This window comes from Stylophora pistillata, chromosome 11 (genome assembly GCF_964205215.1).
Source record: "Stylophora pistillata chromosome 11, jaStyPist1.2, whole genome shotgun sequence".
Classification (NCBI taxonomy): Eukaryota; Metazoa; Cnidaria; class Anthozoa; order Scleractinia; family Pocilloporidae; genus Stylophora; species Stylophora pistillata.
In genome coordinates this window covers 6123587-6151196 of record NC_142529.1, presented here as the reverse complement: position 1 = coordinate 6151196, position 27610 = coordinate 6123587, and the positions used below count along the sequence as shown (strand labels likewise).

Below are 27610 nucleotides of genomic sequence, written 5' to 3'. Positions count from 1 at the left end.
GGTTTGCAGAAGTTGAAAAAGTATTGTCTACATGTTGAATGAAACTGGGTATTTGGCAGACAAATATCCTAGTGATGGAGAAGGTCCGGACAGAGATTTACAGCCACTACATGTGGCAAGTCTAAAATTAAACGGGATCAATGACAACCAGAATGCGGGCAAAAGGATTTCAATAGGGTGAATTCCTGGAAGCGGACAACAACAATCTGTTTTGTCAGCTTAACACTGATGCCTATGCAAGTGTAATTAACGCCACTCAGCTCTCAACAGACAAATAACACCAAACGCCCCAAACAAGAAAACCAAAAAGACATTGGTTTCCTACGGCCAACACCATATCAGACCAAAAGGTTACGTCACCCTTCCAGTACCATTTAAAGACAAATATTGCTCCAGCAAGCCAAAGGCTATGACCTCATTTTGAAGTCTGGGAAGGTTTGGGTATGCAAGCCCCAAGTCCAATAAGTAGGTCAAACTACCAGCAGAAGGAATAAAACCAGACCCAGAAAAGGAGAAAGCCACGAAGGACATGCCACCTCCAGAAACAAAAGGGAATGTATGGTGATTCCTGGGATCCACACAATATTTGGCCAAGTTCCTCCCAATACTTACAGAAGTTAAACCCTGTTAAGATAGCTCAACAGAAAAGAGGTACTCTTCCCCTGGGATAAGCCACAGTCAAATAAATTCCAAAAGCTCAAAGATATGGGCTAGCCTACTCTGATGACAATAAGGAAGTGACCATACAAAGTGATGCCAGCAAGAAGGCCTTAGGTGTGGTCCTAGTTCAAGAAGGAAGGCTACTATCCTATAGCTATGTGTCCCACAAGCTTTGAGAATCTGAGATCAGCCGGGTCCCAATATTGTTTTGTTGTTGATATTATCAAAAGAGAAGGGAGTTGTTATGTATACTGCTGACTCCTTTTAGGCACAGCATTGAAAAACATGTGATGTTATGAACTAAGATGGCCATCACATGTTGATATGTAACACTATGTGAATATTGGGACAGTTCAAAAATGAACATCATTAGTAAGAATAACAGGCTATCAAAAGTGGCTTGATATCTTTGATGAGTGTATAAACAGTATAGTTTCTACAGTTTTAGTCACTTACTTAAAAAAAGCTTAATTATCATTAAAATAAAACAGCTAGAAATACCAATAGTTAAGCAATTATAATAACAACAAAATTAAGATAGCAAACATGCTATATAATATAAGTTATATAGGTTCCAAACTCACTTGGCTTTTGTTTCACTCCAAACACCTCTGTTCTTATACACACCCCACCCTGATGAGTTTGTGGCAAGAATCTCACATATCTTGTTACAACTCCTTAAACAATGTGCTTTACTTCTGAGTTACTGTCAGCATTTCCTCTCAGAAACTTGAAACAATTTAAGAAATAGTCACAACATTAACTTATCATCTGAGTAAATTTTTTTAAAATTAATTTGAAGATAATAGCAGGGACACAAATATCAGTAGTGTAAATAGCAGCCATCTCAATAACTAATAAGACCAAAAATTTTAATTTCAGACAGGGCTTCCATCTCTGTGAGATATTCTACACTGTCGGTTAATAGTCTGTTATAGCTGTGAGAATACAAAATTTTTTTGAGAAGTTATGTCTCACACTGTATGACCTTTATACCTTGATTTGTCCACCTTTCTTGTAGTCTGTCCAGGTTGTCCCATTCATGGAAAATTGTAGTGTGTAATTCTTCACCCACTGATCTGCTTGAGAATTCCCTTTAGTAGACACAGCACAGATGATGTGAAGTGTTTGTAGATTAATCTGTAGATATGGGTTACTGTCACTTGTTCTTGCACACCATGATGATCCTGATGTGTAGTTCAATCGCCCATTCTTAGCTAGTGTGCTGGCACTTTGCACAGAAGAAGCAGTCATATTACTATCTGGTATTGTTCCACTTCTCATTCCAAGGTCAAAATCGACACAAGCCCCTGCAGAAACTAAATTTACATTTGTATTATAACACATTCATAATAATTATTATTGTAACTGGGATTATGGGTTGCCTGTGAGAACACATATATACCTTCAAACTCTCTGAGGTAAGTCTCATATAAATAACCATGTCACAGATAGTAACAATAAGGGCTAACCTCTAAAAGTATTTATCAATTTTTGTTATAAATTTATGAAATCTCTATCTGATCACAACTGCAGCGATGAATTTGAGAAAAAACAGGTTTTAGACAGGCCTCCTCGGAGCAAAGAGAAGCTAATTGACTTTAAGTGTCAATTTACAGTTTCTCAATGTACAGGCTGATCCAAATGCAATAGCTGAGTTAACTAATTTAAGCTGGAATTGGCATAATCCATGATTATAACATATCCATGCTTGTTCAATATGCATACATTTCTTTGATAGAAGAAACAATGCCGAAACAATGTCAAAACAATTGATCATCTTAGGTACTAGCTTTATTTCAGAATAGTCAAGTAGGCAATAATACAGCATTCTTTGTATATGACTAAAATTACTTTTGAGTGGATAGTACAAAGGTGCGATAATTTCCAAGTGCTCTAACCTGAAACTGAGGCAAATGTTACCAGGCGATAGCTTCGTTGAAGTAGGGAATATATACAGTGACATAATATGTGGCTATTTCAGTCTGTATATTGTGAGATTTGACGCCACTATCCCGGTCAAGTAGAATAGTTCTGAACCGTCTGCGTATCTGTTTGCTGGATAATTTGAAGTTTAAATTCACGTTCACATATTTATCCTTGCTTCTAAACTAAACTAGTTATAAACGCAGATAGACTTTAACTCTTCTGTTCGTTTCAAGATAAGCGCGAAAATTGTAGGGACTCTCTAAGATATGTTTTGATATTGATGCAGTCCCATTTGGGGATTAAGCTACGAGCCGTGGATTAGTCAGAGCCTTGGGCTATAGCACGCAAACTGAAATAAATCTCCAATAAAATACCCTGAAAGTAGAAATGAACTATACGTAAACCTCTCTACTAGATTCAGATGATATTATGCTCACCTGAAGTTAGGGTTAGAAGTACAGCAAGAAAAGCTACCCGGAAACAAAGCTCAAGATCAAATTGCGCCATGTTTAGATTGAGTAAGTCACGGCAAGCGATCGTGATTGTTTTGCTTGACTGGCCTTTTGTAACAGAAAGCCCACCAGACAAAATATGTCTTTGTTTCCCCACTAGTCACGCTTGTCTTTGTATAATTTATAGCAATTTCGTCCGCAGTTCCAACGAAACAGTCAAACCCTTCGTAGGCCGAGTTTTTCTGTCCTGTAACTGGAGTACGGGGTGTCATAGTGTTTGGGGGGTTTCCCGAGGTTTAGGTGTTCCCCGTACCAAAAACGCCTTTTTTTTCAGGGAGTTTAAGCAAATCACTACGGCTGGCGCTGCTACGGCTAGCGGGAGTAAAATTGTCCAGAAACAAGTCATTACGCATGTCAGTGGTTCCCATCCAGCCGTAGCGGGAAATCCTTCTACGCGAGTGGGAAGGTTTCGGCGTAGTCTGTGGTACGTGAACTTATCTCGCTTCTTTCTTCGCTTTATACATTCTCCTGAGCAATTTTAACTATTGAAATACCCTTAACATCTTTAAAAATAGCTTATCGTGAATATTTATGAAGCTTGCTGTTCCTTACCGAGTGAATCTGCCTGTTGTGTTACGGGTTTTGCCGCCTTTTTTTTGTCAGTGGGCCCTGGGACCCACTCGGTGAGTTCAATTTCCCGGCCCGTTCGGTTCACAGCTCGTGTGTTTCGGTTTTTTAGTTTCGGTAGGTTTCACCTTAATTTATCACCTCAGTTTGTCAGTTTATCATTCATCGCAGCACCATTCATGTAAGTTTTCATCATTCCGTTATTTTATTGTTTTTGCCTTGTCGTATTATCTGTTTTCTGTTTTCGTTTCATCGTTTTCTGTATTTTATTTACATGTAGTTTCACCATTCGACACTGAAGGAAAATAAACCATCGATTTGTATACTCTTTGTGTCCCGGTTGAACACTACGCTAAGAACGCGATATGTTGATGCGCGTCATTTGCGTGACGGCGCTTTAAGCTACAGTTACACGCGTCACTTGCGTGACAGTGCTTTACGTTACAGTTAGGTTCTTTAGCTATTTTTGGAAGTGATTGATTTAGTACATGCGGGGCGCGTGTGTGGAGTAGACATTTTTCGCTGTGGTCTACAAAAGGAAATTATAAGGCCTACAGTGTCGCGGGGCAGATATGTAGGTTCGTTTTATCTGTAATTTATCCTTATTGCTTGTGGTTAGCCCAGTTCGCAGTTCAATTAATATATTATTCATTTTATGTGTGATCATTGTGATTTTACGTACCGCGAGCTCGTGGCCGCGTGGATATCTGAGTCGATTTCTTTATATTAGTTCTATAGTTCCGCTCGTTTCTGGTTGTTTGCATTTAGCCTGTTTAGTTGTATTTTGTTGCCTCAGAGGGTTTTCATTTGTCGATCGCTAGTACCTTGTAACGTTTGTTTGTGCAACTGCCTTACGCTTGTCCTTCATTGTTTATTTCAGTTTACGAGATCAATTAATAAATGTGACGTAAATGTCGCTTCGGTCTCTGTAAAGTTCCACCCGTTCTGGTATTTTTCTCCGGTCGCGATTTTCTCGGCAATACATTCGGCCTTGATGTTCGCCTGCCGTTACACTGCCTTTATTTTTGCAGCCGGGTTTGTCGAAGGATCGAAGCAGTGTGGAAATGCATGGAGAACGCAGCGAACGCCGGACAGGAGAAATGCGTAAGTAGAAAGTCTAACTTTTCCTTTTCAAACCTCAAAGACTACTTGAAATTCAAATAGCTGAAGCTGAGGAGTGACGAGGGTTATGAAGGACCGTGTAGAAACTTTGCTTAGGTGTTTATAAGCTCCAAACTGGCAATTTTACAACACTTAAGCTTAAATATTTTAATTCACTCATTCACGTGCGCAGGATCGCTTACAACTTTTTTTTCCAAACGTTGGAATCCCTCGTCTCTTTGAACGAAGTCATTTTGAGTTTTGAGACTTGCAAACACTACCGCGAAAACGCGTATTATATTGGTTTTAAACCTCTCAGCCTTACTAGGTTTGTAGTTCGCGTTGCTTAAAGTTGAATTTTGGCGGGCTACGGCGACGTACTCTCCCCAAGCCTCGTCAACCACGATAGCCGTAGCAGCGCCAGCCGTAGTGATTTGCTTAAACTCCCTAGTACTAATGTTTCCGGTATTCCCTCTGGGGATACCCAGAGCGGTAAAAGTGAAGCAAAAAAGAGGCTGGGGCAAGTAACATGGTTTCTTCTTTAATTGTCGTGGACAAAACATAATTCCTTGCGGACGTCAGTTGTTATCTAAAGATAATTTTCGCACTTGAGATTGTGGGTGTTGCAGAAAAGTGTTCATATGCTTTGAAACGTCTTGGAAAGAACGATCAGTCAGCAGTTTCAAGTGAATTGCCTCGCATGTAAACAGCCGCTCGATTTGTGACACGCGCGGAAGGAGAATCTCCTCACTTGCATATCTCCTTGAACTTTTTTTATTGTCGGTATTTTTCCTTTATACGCGTGCTTTAAGTACCTTTAATTTTTACGTTAGATGACTTTCGCGTAGAAAGGGAGATAATATTGCTCTTTTAATTGGGCCTTGAGGTGGAGGGACGTCTATAAAATTCGCTTAAAACAATGTAAATGCATCACAGTTGAAAAACATGCGCTCTGGGTTTGGATAAAACTTGCTCTGGTGTCTCTTCGCCCGCCTTACTGAGATGTCAGTATACATATTGATATTCAGAGAGGAGAAGACAAGACAAATTCGGGACTTAGACTAATTTCCACCTAGTTCAATACGGATGTCTGGAGTTTACGCTTGTTACGAGAAATTAAGAATTTTTTTTTAACACAAAATTACAAAATTAAGTCGGTTATTTACTCAGAGTTTTTCATATACCAGAGATTCACTGCAGCCCAGATACTTATCCAGACTCGAAGTAAATTTCTGGCAATATTCTAGAAGACGCTGAAGTAATAGGAAAATTTCCCACACACACGCACACATGGTTAACAAGTCAGACAGATATGATGAATCACAGACTCTGAGCTAATCAAAAAGTACAAGGGTTCAGTTATATTCTTAAACGAGATATTCCAACAGGTGGAAAGTTATCCTTCCGTGCGTGTCTCAAATCGATGGGCTGTTTATATGTGAGGCAATTCACTTGAAAATGCTGACTGGTCGCTCTTTCGAAGAAGCTTCACTACATGTGGACACTTTTCTTCACCAACCACAATCTTAGTGAGAGAGTTAACTTTAGATTACAACTTTCTGACGTCTACAAGCAATTATTTTTTGTGCATGAAAAAATAGAATAGGATACTGTCACTTGCCCAAGTCTCGTGTTTAATTCACTTTTAGTGTTCAGGGTACCCCACAAGGGATACCGAAAACACTGATGTTATGCCCGGGGTAAGGGGGTACCCGAAACTCGGGTATCCAAAACACTGTGACTGTCGGGATGAAAGCTGGGATTGGTCGAGCTAGTACCAGGTCGCTCAAAGGGCATGTTGTTTCGCGTGACTTCCATCTTGGTTATTGTTGTGTGAGGTACAGTGTTGAAAAAGCTTCGACAATTCCTTTAAATTTGTCTGTTTGCAAACCTTTTTTCTTTCCATGATGGGTCGAGGTGATCATTAATTTGAGTGGAAATGTGAACTTGATCGAATACATCCCGAAAGGTATAAAATTTAAGGGAAAGCCTCTTGTTTTCAATTCGTAAGTCCGTACGGAAGTTCGTATTTAACACCTTCCGTTCCGTTCTGTTTTACACGGCCTCGATCCTTTTCGTTGTAGAATCTCGAAAAGCCTCACAAACTTTTAAAAAAGTATATGTCTACAACCTTCTTTCGCTCTATGGCAGGCCGAGGAGAATATGCTACAATAGCCGAGGGAAATCTTTTATTTACATTGGGCTATAAAAGGTTTTGTTCATGACATCGTCAGTTTCATCATAGCATAGTTAGTCCCCTCTACTAACTATGATCATAGTCATGATATACAATTCCGCCTGTTTTTCATTTCTTTGCCCAATTTTCAAAGGAAATTAATTGATTGCTTTACCCCTTTGGCTTCTCCAGAAATAAACATTAAGATGTCAATATGTAGATTTGTCGGGATTACCAGATAATCGCGTGCCACCAAACTCCTAAAAGAATAAAAACTGTTTAATATGTTCTCATGAGCAAAAGCTACAAGTAAAATGCAAGTAAACGCAAAAGATACAAGTAGAATGTAAACAAACATATTCCCCACTATACTGTGATTTGAATGTGATGTAGTGTCTTCTCGTCTCCAAGCCAGCTATAGCGAGTGTTTAAATGAGGACAAAATTAACCCCTTTGAGCCGAGCCAACTGCTTTCGACTAATCTCGACTTATGTTCTTTACTTTCATCTCATGCGGGTATAATCCTTTCTGATCAGTTCTACTTCCCTGTCGTGGATCGCTTTAAAGGCTTCATATTTTTCTTTCGACATATCCCTCTAGGGTTTATCTGGGACTGTTTTTCTTCCGACTTCTACCCAGGAAAACTTTACTCCATATCAACAGGGCCCTCTAGGATATAGGGGAATCCTTGTTTACAATATTTGCCTCATTAGCATAAGCAATTCAGTTTCTGATGGAGCTAAAAATAAATCAGCTCTGAATATCGAAAGGTCAAAGTACGATTAACTCGGCCAATGAATACGAACCTGATGTATTGAATACTTTTTGTCCAACATGGGTTTAAAAACTCAAAATTTTACATAGAATATATGAGCTCATTAGCGCTTTTGCCACCCAGAAATTTTGCAGTTTTTGATGAACTATTTCTCCTTGAATATTACACCCAAAGAGCTAAAAATTTCACCATGTACTAAGGTTTTCTTGCTCTTTAGCTGCCTAAAGTCAATTTGTATCTAACGTGCTTCCTTCTTTTCGCAAAGACGTATGCAAATGAGCAAAAATGACGTCATCATCAATCCGCCCATAGGCCGACGGATAATCACAAAACGAGTTTAAAGTTCTGGGCCCAGTTGTTCGAAGGCCGATTAACGCTAACCTAGGGCTAAATTTTAATCCAGGTTTCTATATTTCTCTGTTCAAAAGCCGTTTTGGGATAATTTTCCCAATTCTTTTAAGAGAATTCAATCATCAAATTGTAGGCAAATGGAATTAAACTGAATTTTCTTCTAAAGCTTTCAGATCTGAAATCAAATCTCACACTAACCCTAGGTTATCTTAACCCGCCTTTGAACAACTCGGCCCAGGTCAATAATGTCTATAAAATGTAAACTGTTCGAGTTAAAATGTATTACGCGGGGTTTTCTGTAGCCGTGCTCCTCACTCTTAGCACACAAGCAAAGTCCCATATCTAAAGTTAAAAAAAACCTGGTTTACATCTGTCCCAAGATCGGCATTCTCAACAAGCTGCGTTGTGAGCAGAACGCAAGTTATTGCTTGCGGGTGGGCAGGTAATTGCGCGGTGACTGCATTAATATTTGAGCAAGCGAGGCTCCGCTACAAGCATGGCTAAAACTGTACATCAATGTGATGCAGTTTTATGTCGAATATATGGTTTTTGATCAAAGAAAAACCAACAACAACATAAAAGTAAGAAGCTATGTCACGAAAAAAAGAATTAATAAATTAAATGAGACACGGTGTATCAGAGATGGACACATAATTTCATGAAACATTTTAATCCGTAATATGTAGCTATCTTATTCCTTCTACACATTTCTGTTACTTATATGCTTGCCTTGGAATGCCGTTTCCAAGCATATTCTTTGCTCCCGAAATACTATGTTCTCTAAAAATCTTTCCCCATCGCGTTCAAATATTCTACTACCTTCTATTTTTTCTCTATAAATACCTTAAATAATATTTAGCTGACCTAGAACTACACCATAACATTTAAGGTAAATACTTATGGCACGATCCTCGCAGTAGAGAGCGCTATTTATGCAATAGCGAAAATACTGCGATACTAGTGCAGCGCTCTACCAATTGAGCTAACAAGCCAACTGGGAGCAGGCCGTTAAGTTGATACGTAATAAACCTGTTATTATAAATCAGATACAATGAATATATGAAGTTCATATATTTTGAATTGCGGTTGTAGATACGTATGGCACGATCCTCGCAGTAGAGAGCGCTATTTATGCAATAGCGAAAATCAGACCTGAAAAAAATCAGGCCTGTACTGGATTCGAACCACTGACCTCTGCGATACTAATGCAGTGCTCTACCAATTGAGCTAACAAGCCAACTGGGAGCAGGCCAGTTAAGTTGTTGGTAAGTTAAGTTGTTGGTAGAGCTTGTTAGCTCTACCAATTGAGCTAACAAGCCAACTGGGAGCAGGCCGTTAAGTTGACTGAGTCAACTTAACGACCTGCTCCCAGCTCAATCGATAGAGCGCTGCACCAGTATCGCAGAGGTCAGTGGTTCGAATCCCGTACAGGCCTGATTTTTTTCAGGTCTGATTTTCGCTATTGCATAAATAGCGCTCTCTACTGCGAGGATCGTGCCATACGTATCTACAACCGCAGTTCAAAATATATTCATATATTCATTGTATCTGATTTAAGGTAAAAGTGCAAAGCAATTTAAAGTCTCGACTGCTCAGAAGAAACTACGGAGTACAAAAAAAAAAATACTAAAAAATGTCAGATAGGACAGGGCAAAGGTAGAGTTCTATAAAGGATGTCACACACGAAGCTGAAACGCCACGTTTACTGTAGCTAGTACAAGCTCGTTTTCATTCTTTTACCAACCTGATGACTTAAATGATTTGTTCTACATAAATGCTATAAATCCGAGCGAAGTGAAAATTGGACCTCAAGGAGAGAAAGAGAAGCAGCGGAAAATCTTCATGTCGCGAAAGGCGGAGCAGAACCTCCATTTGTTGCAGATGGTATTCAGATAATGTGCTTAAATGTTGGTTTACAAGTAGACTTTCGCAAGAGAAAGTGAACACGAATAACCCTGCATAATGGACTCCTGTAAATCCCTCCACTTAGAAGAGTTAAAAAAGTCTGGAAAACACTAAAAATCACAAACAAACAAAAAAAACAACAACAAACCAAGGCAATGAAACACGATACCCTAAGAGAATGAAGATTTCATAACTTTAAATCAATGAGGACAAAACGAAAAAACATACTGCCTCGTAACATTGCAAGGCCTCCAAGAGTTGTGAAATCAGACTTTCATTAGGTGGAAGTATACATAGCTATCATATGAGAGAAAACCTTTAGTGAATATTTCTGACCGTGACAAATGAAGTTTACTGAAAGCAGAAAAACAAAGTAAAAAATCAATTAAGTAATCTCTGAGAGTCAGTAATTTCCAAGTAACTACACTGCAGCTGACCTGGATGATTAAATCGTGTTGTTTGATAAATCTCTGTATTTTTCCTCCCTGATTCAGTCTAGTAGTTTTTTCGTTCGCTGAAAAATAAAAATGAGAACTCCCACACCGAAAAAAAGATTCTGCATAGATCACTTCCCTCCCTCTCCTCCCTGCTTATCTAATCTCCAGAAAATGAAATTAAAGAAAGGAAGGAATGATAAAAGAATACAATAAGACAGAAGAAGAGATTGAAGGAGAAAGGGACAAAGGACCTTTTTTCCTTATGAAATCTTTGAAGGTGGTTAAAAGTAATTAATTTGCGAAAAAAGATAAGACCACTTTAACGAATCCGACGAGTTCGGTAAAGTAGCTTCCATGGGATGTCATGAAAGGTTATTTCAAGGGTTTAATTGACAGTTGAAATGACCATAGGATAATGGATTTTCAAGCAGCCTGAATGGCCCCTTGAACCATCACCACTTTGACAAGTTGTAAAATGAACACGCGTTCTGAAGTCACCATCAAAATAATCCTTAAGTGGCCACTTTCCAAGTAAAAGAAATCACCACTTTGGATATCTTTCTAAAGTGGTTACTTCTGTAGTATCCAAGAGGCCTATCTACGGGCTCTTGGTAGGGGTCATCTCATTCATTATGCTGCTCTTACAGGATTGAAAAGACAATGAACTGTAACGGACAGAATCGTGCTTAAGAACACCTTTCCAGAAAAACAAACGTATAATTTATACACAATACCTGGACTGATTGTTATTTTTGCAACTTTGCTGACTTTCCCTTCTAAAATTCCCTATAAAAATACACAAAAATGTAAAACATCACGGCTCCTTAAGATACAAACAATACGACCGTCTCGTGGTATGCTCATAACCTCTTACATTACAACATCCGATTTCTTCATGATTTCCCCTAAAACAAAATCAGTAGTTCCAGTTGCACAAGTTATTAACCTACGACTACTTTCTCTATAGGTTAAGGGTCAGAAAGTCGAGATGCCAAAAGCGAGTAAAACCAATTAAAATAACTAGTATACTTACATCCTTGGTTTTAGTTAAAGCTCTTTCATACACAATGTAATTCTCTCCGCTTTCAAGTATTTCATTTTCATAATTTACAGTTTTTTCACCGTCCCCAACAGTAAATTTCCAAGGTTTTTCAATCGCTGGTAGATTTTCTATCTCAGCAGCAATATAAAAGTTCAAGTTGTCTTTCTTTGCATCACTGGCAGCTTTCAGTTGCGAACCATAATCGCCTGGAAGCTCTTCAACACCATTCACGACTTTCAGAACAATGACCTGGTAAGCACTGAAAGGTAAACAACGAAATGCATTTACATCTAACATTCATCCTATTTTTGATTTAATGAATCTAAAATTGGGTTCACATAGGAGACAAAGTTCACACCTCTAGAGGTTATCTCTCGCTCTGTGACCTTGCAGAAAGTTACCACAGTTATAGAGCGTTGACTCAAGACATCTCATCGCCCTTGTTGGAGGCGGAAATTAAAAACTATGAAACCGATACTATGAAAGCCATTCAAATCTCCTGAGACTCTAGATATGCGTTTCATTACAATTACTATCATGCAGTAAGTGGTTTGAACCCGGAGGCAACATGTCAAAGTGTAGTGTGATCGTCCGGGTGAGTGTGGTCCTGAGAAGGACTGTTGTCGGTGGTGGTGACTGACGTTTCAACAACCTGCGCGGAAGTCATCATCAGAGTTAAGTCAAGAGTCAAGTCACACTACACTTTCACAAATTACTATCATGTGCCTTACTTCATAAACGAACCTCCTCTCCTATAAGTATAAGTCACACTCTTTATTTAATTACCTTATGGGGCCATTTTCTTGTTCAACAGGCCACAGATAAATATCAACAGCTGTCTCAGAGACCTCAACATCGGTCATGTTAAGTGGTAGTGGGGAATTAGGAGCTAACAAAGAAGAAAACATATTTTGTATCATTATATGACTTGTACTCATTGGTACGTGTACGTGTAGGCCAGACAGAATTGACCATAGATAATATTAATGATCCATTTCCTAACTCAATTAATTACTTGGTATTGATTTATATCAATTGGAAATGATCTTCATGGGTTATCTCTTTCACCGAAGTGATTAATCACAAAAATCTACAAACTCACCCATGATGTGCGTTGTGATGTAGACACTTTTGGTTGCAGTTTCTCCACAGTCGGAGGAACCATAAACCTCAAACTTGTATGAAGTGCCTGGAAATAACCCTATCACTGTAGACGTTGTTGAATTTGTTTTTTTGGTGCCAACATGTTTGAAGCTTTTATCGTAAAACTTTGTACCATTGTAATTCACCTACGTGATGGAAAACAACAGCTTTAGATGAAGCATTTCTTAACATTCACATTAAATACAAATCACTACCTATCTGTGCCATAAGATCAAGCAGCAGCAAGGATTAAACATCGTTGTGCTAAGTTCTTCAAACGTCATTGCTTTTGAATTTCGTAAAAGAAATGCTGAAGCTGATGATCTCAGATTGTTCCATTTCAAATTTTATGAAGTCTTGAGTTTATTCCTTTTGGTAAAATACATGAAATTAAAAAAAATTAAACTTAGGACACAACTGAACCAAAATATATTATCTGAAGCAAATCCTGGGTCCTGTGGTAATCCACTAGTTCATGAAAACCTTACTACTTGAAATGAATTTTTATTGTTGCAAATAGTTGTGGATGAAAATACATCAAAACCTTCCCTTTTGAAGTCAAGGTAGGTTCATAGTTTTAGAAAAAATGAAGTAAGAGAATTGAATGCACATAAATTTTAAAACAAATATTTAGTATATTTATTGGTCAAATCTAACTTTTAACTTTCCCTACAGAAAACATAACTATAAATTTAGCCCCACTCACAGTATAGGTAACTGACTCCTTTCTGTCGGAATGTTGCCACGTCAATGTAACGTGGGTTGTTCCATAGTCCGCTGCTCTAAATTCCTCTGGTGTTTCTGCTACTTTGGTAGAACATTGAAAAAAAAGGAACAAATACATCAGACCCTTCGAGAGGAATGGAGAGCTTTTGCAGAATACCCTAGTGCAACAATTTAAGATTGTAATCATGAAGATAATAAACGTAACCAGTAAACGTTTAAAATACAGCCGAACCTGTATTAGGCTGCACCGTTAAACATGGCAATTTTCACCTCTATTTAGTAGCCACCTGTAGGAAGTGGTCGAGGTCACCCTTTACTAAGTCCCAAAGGCTAGTTTGATTTGTCTTCCGCAGTCGCTAAAAGTCGAACCAATCTAATAAACTTGAGAATAATATTTCAAGTAATTCTTAATGCATATTCATTTCCCAAAATCAAAGCATTTAGTAGTATTTTTGGGCGACATTCTATAAAGCAAGTGGTCAAGTATGGCATTGTGTTTTGTATCGTTTTTGATGGTGCCTCTAATCTATGGAACCTGTGTTAAGCTATCGCCCCCCGCCTAAAAACTTGTTTTTTGAATCTTACTCTTGTAACTTCATCGCCCTGAAAATAATCTAAACAAGATAGTCTTGGGAAGATTGTGACTTAAGAAATATCTCATTTCAAACTATCCAATTGTAGATATAAAATCCTGACCATTACTAAACTCACTTGATGTTACCAGTACCAGAGGTTCGCTATACGGCCCAGGCCCTGCTCCAGTGTAAGCTCGAACAGAGACATTATATTTATAACAAACCAGGTCAAACAACACAACAAAAGTTGCCGAGGTATTAGCAGTAATGTTACTGGGAGCAGTCCAGTTGTGAAAATGTGCTGTCCACCAAACGTTGGCCTTGACTTCATACAAAGTAACTCTTCCATAACTCATTTCTTTCTGTAGGGGTTCCCATGAAATATTTAAAGTCGTCTTGTTCACTTGAGAAGAAAAAAGAGAGTCTGGGCCAACACTGGGTTCTAAAAAAAGTACAAAAAGCACATCATGATCAAGAGAAAACTCCCTTCTTTAGTCTGTAAGACATAGATTTATAAAGCAAATAAAAAGTCTAATTGCGATTATTTCCAACACGTTATTAGCCCTTAAGTTATTTTGGGTGGCCAGCTACTGTCTGTACTTTTAAATTTACACAATATATAAAGATTCGTCTTTTTATGGTACAAATATTGCTGTATCGTAACCCTTGTTCTTCTAACATGTAATCATTTATAAAAAGTCATTTCAAAGATATGAAAGCAAAGTTTACTGTATTCTTTGGTGGTTACAGTTATCGTCCCATTAGCTCCAGGTTTAATAGTCACAGCTCTGACATGAAAACGATAAGTCACTCCACCCAACACATCAACCGTGTGTCTAAATGTATCTTTGTCTATTCCAGGAATCCCTTTAGCTGCACCTCCACCGTGACTGTAAAACAAAGTGTAACTTCTGATAACTCCATTTGGCTCTGTAGGCTTACTCCAGGACAAGGTTATTCTTGGACCATGTAAATTGCTAGGTGGCACATCAACAGAAGACAAAGAAATAGGTGCACTGGGAGCTGAAAGAACAAAGATAATGTGATTATAAATAAAGGAATGATACAGAAAATCATTACATATATATACAAGGATATACCGCCACCTCTTGTAAGGGACACAGGAATTGGCTCTTTCTTAGGGATAATCTAAAAAAGGGATAAATGTAGGTTTGTATGAAGATGGAAACAATGCATAACGACGAAGACGATCTCATAACATTACGACAAAGTTACAAATCTAATTAAACAGACAAGGTCCAGTATTTGAGCCTAGATTCCACATTTTGAAAGCCAGCACCACAGATCACTAATGAGCATCAGCTTTATATCAGCAATTGTGATGTTTCCGTTGATTTAAATGTTGGTTACAGCACTTCTGATTCTCACCATCTTCCATTGTCGTCCTAAGAACAGTGGAACTGTTTGGTCCATCACCTGCAGAAGTAAAGGCCAACACTTGAAATTCATATTCAGTGAATTTATCAAGCATGGTAACTCTTGTTGACGTGTTTCCATTGTCGATAGTCAAGGAAATTTCTGGGCCTGAGTCTTTCTTTTTATAGAACAGTTTAAATCCTTTGATGATTCCATGTCTAGAGTCTTCCCATGGTAGCTGCCATGATGCTGTCATACTAGTTGAAGAGTCCACACTGACAACAAACTGAGAGGGAGGTCGTGAAGGAGCTGCGATTAAAAAGTCATTTTTTAACTAGTACACATTTATCTTTAATTAATGGATCAGACTAAGTGTCACTTTTTCTAATAGCTAGACAATGTGCATTTGACCGGAAGTTTCTACCTAGAAGTCTTTATCCAAAAATCTTTATCCAGAAATCAGTGCCTCCTAAGAATGCAGCAAATTCAGACCTGAGACGTCCGAGTTGTAAATGACATAAAATAATGTGCATGCTTGATTAAGATACCTTCACAGGAAAGTGATAATCCTAGTGCAGGTAATAAAATATTTCTAGCAGACAAGAATTATGCTTGCTATCACAAAAATACCACATTGCAAGTTTAAGCAATGCATGCTATCTAGGTTCAACTGTTCGAAAAAAAATTTAAAATCTACTAAACCTCATTGCCATAACATAGAAAAATTTAAAGTAAATGTTGATATTACTTTCCTTATACATCACTTTAAAAAGTGCCAACACCCTATTGGCATGGTATTCTACTATAGCCTGAACATGAAATTGAACAATTGGCCATAGGTTGTATCAACTTTAATAGCCATGCAGATACAGGGTTAGGTGTCTTTCTATAAAACTCAGGAAACCATAAACTGTTACGATAAGTTACGTCACTTGTCACTTTACGTATATTCCTTATTTGGTCGTAAATAAATCAGTTGAGATTCACAGAGCTTGCAGCGTGCATACTTTAACAAGGTGTCAGGACAAAAATTAATTTTTTGACGATTCGGCACTTTTTTTCGCAAATTACTCGTAGAAGTTACCTTGCTGAGGCTATTTTCTTCTATTGTCCGTAACTTGCAAGCGATTTTCGGACTCAAAGTGTAAAAAAAAAAACAAAAAAACACTCAAGATGCCGTCAGACAATGACCACGTGGAGTCGGGCGCGCACATCGCCTCACCGTCATGGGCAGCCCCAATTTATCCTCAAGTTATCTCACCTAATTTTCCGCTACCAAGTCCTATGAAGTGTCACGGTGACGTTACGGCCAACTGGGACTTTTTCAAGCAGCAATGGTGCGACTACGAAATAGCAACAGGCCTAGACAAACGAGAAGAATCGGTCCGTTTAGCGACTTTGCGTTCATCAATGGGCAGAGAATGCCTTCAGATATTACTCAAACTAAACCTTTCAGAGGAAGACAAGAACAAAATCGACAGATGTTTGGAAGCATTGGAAAACTACTTCAAGCCCAGCAGAAATTTAGTATACGAACGGTATGTTTTTAATACATGTGTGCAGCAAAGCGAAGAAACCATCCAAAGTTATGTCACACGTTTAAAAAAATTAGCTGCGACCTGTGAATACCGTGCACTTACAGACGAACTTATAAGGGACAGGCTGGTCATTGGCTTATGGAATCAAGGTGATAAGGTAAGACTCTTGAAAGAAAAATCCCTGAACTTCAAGAAGGCCATTCCAATGTGCACTAGGAGTGAAATCGCTTCGCTGCAAATCAAGACGATAGCAGGCGCTGGAGACAACAAGTCAGAAGATGTAAAGAAGTTCAGCGATAAAAAAATCCGCTACGGAAGTCGTAGTAAGAAGAGAGATAAAGGAAGATCGTCAAATTCGCCGAAGGAATCTGAAAAAAAGAAATCGGAAGGATTTTCCAAACCGACCTGTAAGTATTGTGGTCGTGAACAACGTCATGAAAGAAGAACACAGTCTCCCACGTTCAATAAAACGTGCAACAAGTATCAAAAAATAGGCCATTTTGCGTCTGTTTGCCGATCATCAAAGAAGGTACAACAATTCGAAGAAGACGAGGACGACAGTTTGGATGAAAGCTGTTTGCAAGTAGAACCTGTCTCTAGTCCAGACTAAAGCAAAACAGTGGCTTGCAGATATAGAATTCTGCAAATCAGCTAAAGAAGACTACAACCTTGGCATGTCAATTAGACACTGGAGCTACATGTAATGTTATGAGCTGGGACGACCTCTCAGCTATCACACAGTTAGGAGATCCACCCATGAACACCTCCTCAGTTAAGCTGAAGCTCTTTTGGCGGTACAACTTTAAAGACAGTTGGTGAGTGCGACTTACAAGTCAGATACCATGGCAGACGACAGATTCTGAAGTTTCAAGTAATAAAATACAAGAGTAAGCCCTTGCTATCAGCTGAAACCTGTGAGAAGTTGCAATTCATTCCCCTAAATGTCAGCGTTCCCGAGAATGTACGTCAGATAAGTGAGACCCCACCACAAAAATCTCTGTCAAAGGAAGAACTGTTGACCACGTATCATGAAGTATGCACCGGACTAGGACATATTGGATATGCAAAGATTGTGGTTGACCCGAATTTTAAACCAGTGCAACATTCCCCTCGTTGCGTGCCAGTTGCACTACAAAAAGAAGTTAAGAACAAGATTCTAGAACTGGAGGAGAAAGGCATTATCAAGAAAGCGGTAGAACCCTCAGAGTGGATCAGCAGTATGTTAATAGTTGCCAAACCTCAGAAGATTCAAATCTCTCTGGACCCAAAAGACCTGAACCGTGCCATACAACGCCCCAAATTTCAAATGCCAACGTTGGAAGAGCTGTTACCAGACCTCAACAAAGCCAGAATCTTTAGCTCATTCGATGCAAAAGATGGATTCTATCAAGTTGGCCTTGACCAAGAAAGCAGTAAACTAACCACTTTCTGGACACCCCTAGGAGGATATCGTTACTTAAGAATGCCCTTTGGTATAAATCTAGCCCCAGAAGTCTTTGAAAGCAGACTACAAGAACGTCTCGCCAACCTACCTGGTGTGAAAGTCATCAGAGACGATATTCTTGTTGCTGGCTATGGTGAAAACCACTCAGAAGCCCTTCTTAATCATGATCAGAATGTGGTCCACCTACTTGAAAGAGCCAAACAAGTACATCTGAAACTCAACAAGAACAAAGTTAAGCTTCGACAGGCAGAAGTTAATTTCATGGGTGGTGTGATTTCAAGGGATGGACTGAAACCAGATGGGTGGTTACTCAACACCCGGTCCTTAAATTCTACAGCATAGAAGAAGAAGTAACTATTCAGACGGATGCCAGTATTAAAGGTCTTGGCGCAGTCCTTCTTCAAAATGGACAGCCAGTCGCCTTTGCGTTCAGAACTCTCTCACCAATAGAACAAAGCTATACAACCATAGAGAAAGAATGTCTAGGCATAGTCTTCGCTTGTGAAAGATTCAATCAAAACCAAGCACGCAGAGAGCAGATTTCGGTTGAAACTGACCACAAGCCTCTTGAGTCAATATTCAAGAAGTCTCTATTATCAGCTCCATGCCACCTTCAAAGAATGCTTCTCAGGCTGCAACGATTCAACTTGACCGTTAAGTACAAGCCTGGATCCCAAATGCTCTTAGCCGACCATTTGTCTAGAGCCGCACAACATGAAACTTCTGAGCCCGAAGAATCTTTTCAAGTATTTTCCTTAGAGCTGGAGAGCCTTGACCCTATTCAAACCCTGAAGGTCATGCCAGAACAATTGGATAAATTGCAATGTAGCACAAGTCGTGATGACACTCTGCAGACACTAAAAACCACAATTCTGACCGGATGGCCAATGCAGAAAGATCAGGTACCAATCCAGATACGGGAGTATTGGTCTTACTGCGATGAGCTATCAGTTCACTATGGTGTTCTTTTCAAAGGCTCAAGAGTAGTCATCCCCAAGTTACTGAAACCTGAAGTCAAATCCAGAATTCATTCCAGCCATTTAGGAGTAGAAGTTTCCCTGCGCAAAGCTAGAGACGCTGTATTCTGGCCTGGTATGAATGCAGAAGTGAGTGACCTAATCAAACAATGTTCAATTTGCAACGAATTTCAAGTCAAGAATCAGAAGCTTCCAATGCAAAGCCATGAGCTTCCTGACCGCCCGTGGGGTCGAGTAGCTGCTGACCAGTTCAAACTTCATGGCAAAGAATACACAGTGCTCGTTGACTACTACTCAGATTTCCTAGAAGTACAGAGATTGGAGGAAAACACTTCTGGTTCCGTGATTGAATTTTTTAAGGAACAATTCAGTTGACATGGCATTCCAGATACACTAACTACTGACAACGCTCCTCAGTTTACAAGCCATGAGTTCTGTAAGTTTTCAGTTGGTTAGGAGTTCACTCACGTGTCCTCCTCACCACATCATCACAAATCCAACGGAAAGGCAGAGTCTGCTGTGAAAATTGTCAAGTATTTTTTTAGAAAAGCTCTCAAAGACAACAAAGACCCGTGGTCAGGCCTATTGGACCAGCGCAACTCACCAACAGAGTTCATGGAAAGTAGCCCTGCACAGAGATTGATGTCTAGACGAACTAGAACCTTACTACCTACAGCTTCTAACTTACTGTTCCCTAAGATTCCAGAAAATGTGAATGCAAAGCTAAAGTTGAAAAGGCAAAAGGCCAATTGGTACCATGATCGCATATCACGTTCCCTACCAGAATTACATGTTGGGCAAGAGGTAACAGTGGCACCAAGAATCAAAGCTGGAAATCAGGTACCTGCACCAAGAAGCTATCGGACAGGTCCTTTGTAGTAAAAACTAGTTCAGACAACCAAGTATTCCGTCGAAATCGGGAACTTCTGAGGCCAGCTACATGACCAGCTGAACAACCCAAACCAGTTGAAAGCAGTGATAGCCAGCTTGCCAAGAGTGTAAACCAGCCTTCAAAGCAAAATGTCAAGTCAGCTAATCGTGACCCGAAACCAACAATGCCATCACAAACTGTTCCTTTGAAGAAAACGCGTACCCGAGTTGTAACGCCACCCTCGAGGTTCAATGACTTTGTTGCGTAGTTTATCATATGAAACTAGACTACAGCTCAAGGGAACTCGAAGTGTCTATATTAGAAAAACTGACTATCGGGCAACAACTTTAATAAGGACTCCTGACTTAAAGTCCTGTACCAAGTTCCATTTGTTCTGTTTCGTTTTATTTCTAATTTTTATTTTAGTAAACTCTTTTTCGACCTGGACAGTCACGTTTGATTTATGTTTATAGAGTTTTCGTTCGGAAGTTAGCTTACTCCAAAAGAAGGGAGATGTTACGATATGTTACGTCACTTGTCATTTTACGTATATTCCTTATTTGGTCATAAATAAATCAGTTGAGATTTACAGAGTTTGCAGCGTGCATACTTTGACATAAACACCTGAAATGAAAGTCTATGTTTGGGATTATAATTGTGTTCAGATCTTTCACATCACAGACTAGACAAGCAACAAATAAGTTTTCTCATGAATGGCAGACCTCTTCTTTAAAACTGAATAACGTTCTAGGACATTTGTGGCATCTATGGTTTTTTGAGATTCATAGAAATGGGAATTAGATAGAATCCTATTTCTTACCAGCCTCTTTTGTTTTCTCAAAAATAGCTGTACTTTTTGGTCCATTCCCAACAGAAGTGAAGGCCAATATTTAAAATTCATATTCTGTGAACTTATCAAGCCCAGTGACATCTTTAGTGCGAGTTGTCTGATTGTTAATGTGCTGCACACTTCCTGACCCTGAAGCGCCTTTCTTTTTGTAGAGCAATTTAAATCCTCTGATTATTCCATTTCTGTAGTGTTCTGGTGGTAACTGCCAAGATGCTGTTATACTGGTAGGAGAGGTTGCAGTAAGGTTAAAGCCACCAGGAGGCTGTGAAGGAACTGTTAATGAAAAGTAACATTACAAAAATGATGATAATCAGAACAAAAAATACAATCACTATGTTACAAAGTAAAGTGTTATTGTTCGTCATGCTTTTTTAGATAAATTAACGTTTACTCATTTGTCTCACGATGTAGAGACAGCTAGGCTATCAATCGTATGGATTGTCTGATGACTGATTCCACATCATGCAACAAATGATTAATCGTCCATTTACATATAATCATCACAATCTGCCAATCGTTTTTCCCCTTTTAAACTATCGGGTGCTTAATATTACCCTTACATTAAGAAAAATTGGCTTTTTTACATAATTTACTGACTCCAGTCAAGTGTTGGTACAATTTGATAATGCGTTTTTCATTGGGCTACTTACTGAGGGTATTTGGCATGAAAGGTTTTTTGAAAATATGTCATTTTCGAAAGGCGTCTTAACATAAGCATAAGGAACCAATCAAATAATATCACTTCTATTTCTAGGATGTGTCTTCACGTGGGAACACAAATTTGACTCAGAATATCAGTACTATTTGTTTGTTTCTTTATTGCTTTCTTTTTCGCGAAATTCAGGAACAAACTTAAAATTCTGCTACATGCACAATTTCATTATGAAATAATATAATGCTTTAATGGACAATGAAAATGCATGCATAATGTTAACTACGTTCAAATAACTACTTTACCATTCTGTCAAATTATGGCAATTCCCATCACCAAACTCTTAGGCTACATACAATTATATTTTCATTTTTCGCTTAAATTGAGAAAACTGTACTGAAAACATATCTGGCTTTTTAATAAATAGTAGTGACACTACTATTACAAGATAAAACAAATAGCTGTTCTAACCATCTTCTTTTGTTCTCTCAACAACCACGGAGCTCTTTGGTCCATCCCCAACAGAAGTGAAGGCCAACAATTGAAATTCATATTCTGTGTACTTGTAAAGACCAGTAACATTTATGTTTAAACTTGATTCATTGTTGATAGGAAGGATTGTTCCTAATCCTGAGGAGTCTTTCCATTTGTAAAACAGTTTGAATCCTTTAATTACTCCATTTCTCGAATTTCCAGGCGGTAATTGCCACGATCCTGTTACGCTTGTAGACGAGGTTGCAGTGACAGTGAAGTTAGATGGAGGTTGTGAAGGAGCTGTAATTGAACAGTGATTTGATCATTCTTGCTTTAAAAATTTCTAAAATACTTGATATTAAACCCTTACTTGTCACATATTATTGCTGTTTTGTTTTCAAATTCTTGATAGTACTGGTTTATACTTTCGGTCACCTATTCATCACACTCGCTTGATGAACATACAGCAAACTATAAATGTAGCAATTACATCATCACTCTTCTTTATCCCTCACATACCATCTTCCATTGTCCTTTCCACCTCTACAGAACTTTTTGGTCCATCCCCAGCAGAAGTGAATGCCAACACTTGAAATTCATATTCTGTGTAATAATCAAGCCCGGTGACAAGTCTATTTAATGTTGATCCCTCCCTAATAGTCAAGGTTGCTGCCAACCCTCCAGAACCTTTTTTTTTGCAGAACAGTTTAAACCCTGTTATGTTTCTTCCATGTCTGGCAAAGACTGGTGGTAACTGCCAGGAAGCTTTGATGCTCGTAGAAGAGCTTGCAGTCAACTTGAAAGTAGTAGGAGGTTTTGATGGAACTGAAATAAAGAGAAAATAAAATATAAAATTCATAGCTCCATGCTTAGTGGAAATTGATGTGGAATTTAGAAAGATACACTCAATCGACCATTGTAGTAAACTTAATGAGCATGGGACATTCCTATCAGAATGAAGGATGATCAGGAGTGGTGACTCTATTTATATATGTGATAGACTTTTCCTTAAACATTGAGTGTAAAGATGTTAGTCCTGGCATCAGCTTATTAGTCTGTCGCAAAGGCAACCTAAGAGGTTCCTGAATCAAAAATGCTTCAGCATTTTACAGCCATCTCCAGCATTATTTTGTTTTTGATGTTTACAAAAAAGAACTCTAATGTCAGCATATATAATCTGGCTTAGTTTTATTTTCCTGGGTTCAAATTCATTCAAAAACTCGTTAACAATAATTATTCATACGCCTAGTGACATACCAAAGGATAGATGATAAATCACGTGCAGTGACTTGCTAACGATAAACTTTCCCACCTATTTGTAGCTGTTTTATCAAAATATCAAGGCACACGACTTTTGAATACTAATTGTCAACACAGAAACCGCCATTCAGCCATTCCAGAAAAATTAACACAGACCAACTTCCTCTCTTCCATGACAACTTTAGGTTTCTGGAAAGCTCTGGAACAGGAAGCCATGTCCTATCAGACCTATCTGCCAACAACATCTCATTTAAAAATGCAAAAAAAGGAGCGAGTCATCCTAAAATGGTGCAACAAGTCCATTGTCAATCATATGCTGTGCAAGTCTGGCATGGTTAACTTTGCCTTGTTCGGTTGAAGGAAAACCTACAGTTTCCCTCCATAATGGATGTAATATTTTGGGCCGAGACCAGAACTAATAAGTCTTAATTTTAAAATCATTTCATGCCAGCTCTAAACCTACATAGGTTATACCGGTACTTAAATTATTCCCATTCAACCAAAGCACAATAAATATTACAGAATATTTAACTTGTTATTGTGTTATTGTGACTTTTGTATCAGGATGGGGGTGGAGAAACTAGAGCTAATAAATACCTCTAGTCAGAGGTACTCCATAAACTTCCACTCTCAGAGCCTTGTATTTATGATATGCCGTTGGCTGAAAGCGGATAAACTTTGTGCTTGCAAATTCCTCAAGACTGTTTTTCACTGTGTCAGTTTTTCCTGAATTTCCGCGAAAGACCTGAAGTATGTGATAAAAAAAGTCATATAATCATATTACAACTTGCTTGGTTAAAGTCAAACCAGGTGAGGTATACTCCACAAGATTACAGTGAGGAATTGAAAATTTGTTTATTGAACCCGCTAGTCGTCTCAAGAATGTAACAATGGTTGATTATGTTATTGCAGGGAAGAGACCACTACACATAAACTCAACTCAACCTTTTAATGTCTCTCTCACGGTTCCTCTACATACGATAATACTCTAGACTAGTGTCCAATCTCCTAACACCTTCCCCCTAGTAAAATGAACAATTTTACGTTAACAGTCTAAGAAGAGTATCCCTCTGGTATTTTAACTAAACGTCCTGAACGTGTCTGTTTTGCAACAACTAGTTCTATCTCCTTGACGGACTTAACAGGCTTAGTGGGCTCGGATTTAAGTTTTGTAGAACTAGATACAGGATTTGAACAAGAATTTTTGGTTTCCGAGGCACAGACTTTGGCCTTCGCTCAGGTTAGATTTGGGGCAGATTGTGTCTTCTCCGTATTCGGCGGTTTTCCTGCGGGCTTTTCAAATTGTAACCTTTTTAAAAACAGATTTATCTATCTATAATCTCAGAGCTGAGCAAAGAGTTTCCAGCAATCTGATTGGTCGAGCGGTTCCTTATATGACGCTATAAAAACTGCTCCACGCGGTTTACATAAATGTTAAAATAAAATGTTAATAAATGTTACTAAAAATAATGTTATGATTCTAGAAATTTCTCTGTTGTTCAGCTCTGAAATTATGCTAAAGCAATTATTCGCCTCAGGTTTGGTGAATATTGGCTGATAGTTTCTAAAGAAACTGTTTGGGGCTGCGTTAGTGGGAGTAACGAAATAATTTGAATATATCAAAAAGTTGAAATGATAAATTAGCCACCGTTGCAATTATAAAAGGTGACGTTTCGAGCGTTAGACCTACGTCGGAGCGAAGGGCTAACGCTCGACTAATTATTCGCTCCGACGAAGGGCTAACGCTCAAAACGTCAGCTTTTATAATCGTAACGGTGGCCAATTTACCATTTCAACTATGTTGATATATTCAAATTATTTGGTGAATATTGTCGAGTAATCCCCTCTACTTCGTGTGGGGGATTATTCGACGATATTCACCTCGCCTTCAGTGAATAATTGTTAAATATATACATCTGTGTGTATGAAAGCAGTATAGTTAGCCACTGGAAAAAAAAATGGCTCAACACTGACTCTTAAAAGTAATTTAGATATGTTAAATGTAAGCAACAGAAACAAATTGTGGATAATGTTAGTACATTGTTTTACCAATTAACAATTATCGATTGTTTTAACAAAATTTAAGAATAAACACTAGCGAGAAAAACACACAACGTTTCGATGACTCCATGTCATCATTTTCAAGTGAGAAGAGAATAAAAATGAATAGTTAATTTATACCGTACGAAGGTGGCAAACGTAAAAAGTTTAAAATATTTAAAATATTTAAATAAATAATTGCGCGTATTGAGTTCATAAATGTAAACTATTAAATAAATAGTTTCGCGCGTATGGAATCCTATTGTTTGTTCAAAGAGGGCTTCATCTTCTTTATGAAAAGCATTTCATGAACTAAACAGTCCAGTTTCCCGGTGCACTTTTTAAGTACGTTGAAATGCTTGGTCAGGTCGCCGATGGTTTGTAGGCCGTGGTCGTTCTTTAGATGTTTGCCGATGGCCAAATTACGGTGCTCATTAATACGTTGATGTAAATACCGGCTGGTGTACCCGACGTACTCTGCATCACACAGATCACATTTATAATTATATACAACGCATTGTTGGCTAACTATAGGAGGTTGGCTAACTACCTCCTATAGTTAGCCAACAATGCGTTGTATATAATTATAAATGTGATCTGTGTGATGCAGAGTACGTCGGGTACACCAGCCGGCATTTACATCAACGTATTAATGAGCACCGTAATTCAGCCATCGGCAAACATCTAAAGAACGATCACGGCCTACAAACCATCGGCGACCTGACCAAGCATTTCAACGTACTTAAAAAGTGCACCGGGAAACTGGACTGTTTAGTTCATGAAATGCTTCTCATAAAGAAGATGAAGCCCTCTTTGAACAAACAATCGGATTCCATACGCGCGAAACTATTTATTTAATAGTTTACATTTATGAACTCAACACGCGCAATTATTTATTTAAATATTTTAAAAATTTTAAACTTTTTACGTTTGCCACCTTCGTACGGTATAAATTAACTATTCATCTTTATTCTCTTCTCACTTGAGAATGATGACATGGAGTCATCGAAACGTTGTGTTTTTCTCGCTAGTGTTTATTCTTAAATGTCTAACAAAATCTAATGTCATTCGAATTTTAACAAAATTAAAATTTTATGAGATTTTAGTAATTATACGTATAAGCCACTTCACAGTTATTTACCACAAGTATTAATTTTGGTTGTTATGAACACTTTTTATACAAGAGCATGACATGCTATTACCTTGTCAACTTTATTTTCTCTATAGGGAAAAAATGTGGTACCATTGAGTGAAAATCTTAGTTTGTACTGTGTGGTCCATTCTAGTTCTGACGATTGGGATGGTGGATTTCCTTGAGTGGCTACAGCACAGATAACATACTCATACAGTAGGTCAATTTGTAGGTAGTCATTAGGATCAGTTGTAGTCTTAGGTTCCCATACCCCTGTTCCATTAAGGCGACCATATTTAGCTGCATAACTGCTATTAAATATTGAAGTGGCTGAGAAACTGTCATCTGGAATCCAACCACTACTGGCCAAACCAATGGCCTGTACATCACATACTGCAAGATAATAATCCAAATTTGACCTTCACGTTTTTTCCAAATTATCTAGTTCAGTGTCGTCAAATAAATAACTTCTAATAACAATCTACAGGATATTGTTACAGAAGTATAAAAGAATAGGGGTAGAAAAATTTCAAAGAAAGTGTAGCCAAGATGTTTGCTAAATAACCAGATGAAAGGAAAAGAGTGGTTTGCATCACAAAGCCACTATTCCAAAGAACAATTACTAACATACTTACATAGCAACTAGCTTTGGAGCCTTTGTTAATAAATTAAAATCAATACCTTTGATAACTGTGAAATGCAAAGATAAGATCGAGAGAGCGTGCAACATATTTTACACAAACGTTTTTACATACTTGTCTTACTTACTTGTCTTTTGATTCACCCCAAACACCTCTGTTCTCATACACACCCCACCCTGGTGTGTTTGTGGCAGGAATCGAAGATATCTTGTTAACACTCCATACAGAACATGCTTGACTTTTGAGTTTCTATTCTCATTTCCTACTAAAACCTTAGGAAAATCACAAATAATCATAACCCATCATAGAGCTCTTTTTTCCACGTAGATCACACGATGTGACAAATAAAACAGTTTCAGCATGAAACTAATTATCACAAATTAACAACTTGCTATTTTTTAGCACAATAGTTATGCTTGTAAGGTGGCCAAATTTTTCTTATGTAGTTAAAAACT

General features: G+C 38.3%; 1 pseudogene across 1 annotated transcript in view; it reads right to left on the bottom strand.

The window, feature by feature from the left end:
* Positions 1-8725: 8725 nt before the first annotated feature.
* LOC148719807 (uncharacterized) overlaps positions 8726-27610 on the bottom strand; it is a 36771-nt pseudogene continuing 17886 nt past the window's right edge. Inside the window, exons 14-27 of the transcript XR_015992881.1 lie at positions 27283-27427; positions 26585-26907; positions 23940-24087; positions 22602-22907; positions 22080-22382; positions 20927-21229; positions 15289-15585; positions 14629-14922; positions 14036-14341; positions 13305-13405; positions 12558-12744; positions 12242-12344; positions 11447-11714; positions 8726-11199 (exon numbers count right to left, since the gene is read on the bottom strand). The product of XR_015992881.1 is annotated as an uncharacterized LOC148719807 (transcript). The remainder of the gene's footprint in view (positions 11200-11446; positions 11715-12241; positions 12345-12557; positions 12745-13304; positions 13406-14035; positions 14342-14628; positions 14923-15288; positions 15586-20926; positions 21230-22079; positions 22383-22601; positions 22908-23939; positions 24088-26584; positions 26908-27282; positions 27428-27610) is intronic.